Source organism: Orycteropus afer, unplaced genomic scaffold (assembly GCF_000298275.1).
Source record: "Orycteropus afer afer isolate SDZICR_OR568_19922 unplaced genomic scaffold, OryAfe1.0 scaffold00092, whole genome shotgun sequence".
Classification (NCBI taxonomy): domain Eukaryota; kingdom Metazoa; phylum Chordata; class Mammalia; order Tubulidentata; family Orycteropodidae; genus Orycteropus; species Orycteropus afer.
The window spans coordinates 8,575,641-8,576,980 of record NW_006921679.1 but is presented as its reverse complement, the minus strand read 5'-3'; positions in this window follow the sequence as shown (position 1 = coordinate 8,576,980).

Here is a 1,340-nt window from a genome sequence, read left to right as displayed (position 1 = left end):
GCATGAACTGTTGAGAATAAAATGAATCTGCTTTGTAAATTTGCACCCAAATCATAATAGAAAAGTAACAAAAAAAAGTGAATACTTATTTAGAATGAGAAAAGAATCACAACATAATACAAATTTATACAAGCTGAAAAAGTACATCATAATATTGAGAAAACATAGTATTTTTATTAACTGTCAAGTGTCCTGTAATTTTTTTCCCATAGTTTTCACCTCATTTGCTTAGAGTGCCTCTTACATAGCAACTGTGTAATTATTTTCTTTTTAGAAAGAGGATAGAAAGAGTATTCATTCATTCCTATAGCTAGTAGCAAGGGTTGATCACCTGTGTTTCACTCATCCTTTGGTAAATTTCCTTTCAGCTTTACAATTCACCAATAGTGATACTATGTCCATTTTTACAACTGTTGTCAAACAGGAGGAATCCCTAAAAACTTTCCATAAATGAAACTCAAAATCTGTTAAGATTTTTTCACACACTAACTTCTGGCTCCATACATAGCAAACACTGTTTGTCCAATATTCCTCACATACTCCCAGTAAAACAGGTCACACTGATAATCTGAGACTTGTACCTCTGCATCTTTGAGCAACCCCAAACAAGGCTGTGGGCAGCAAGGATATTTCTGGGGCTTGTCTCAATACCTGAGATTTAGCAATAGGTGATCTACTCACAAAAGTTAACTGCTGACCATATAAATACATGTCATTGCAAACCAAAAGGTCAGTGTTTCAACTCCTTCCAGCAGCTCTGTGGGAGGAAAGACCCAGTGACTTGCTCCTGAAAGGATTACAGCCTAGGTAACTGTGGTAGTTAAGTTTGTGTGTCAGCTTGGCTGGGCCTGGTTGAGTGGCTGGGCAGCTGCATGTAGTATTCCCCATGATGAGACTCGTCATCAACTCCATGGTGAAATCTACTGTGAGCACCTGAGTAGCCACCTTAGGGATGTGGTCTCTTTCCTGTATATAAGGAGAAGCCTTAGGAATGGTCTCTAGCCTATGGCATGCTTGGACCCTGCATGTAGCCGAGTCGTTGCTCAGCAGCCTGCCATGCTCTGCTGACCTTGGGACTTACAATGGACTTAAGTTAATGGCCTCCGTGTGGTTTGATAACATCGGGACTGTGCCTCTTTACTTGTCAACCTTGGGGCTTCTCAACCTCAGCAGCCAGCAACAGTCTGAGTGAAAAAACACCTCTAGCTCCAGTGGGCCAGGAGCAGGAGGCAGAGGTGGACCCCAAGGTTGAGGGACTTTCACCCAGCCCCTAGAGCCTGGCACTTTGAACTTAGACTTAAAGCCTCCAAACTGTAAGAGAATAAACTCCCGTTTGTTAA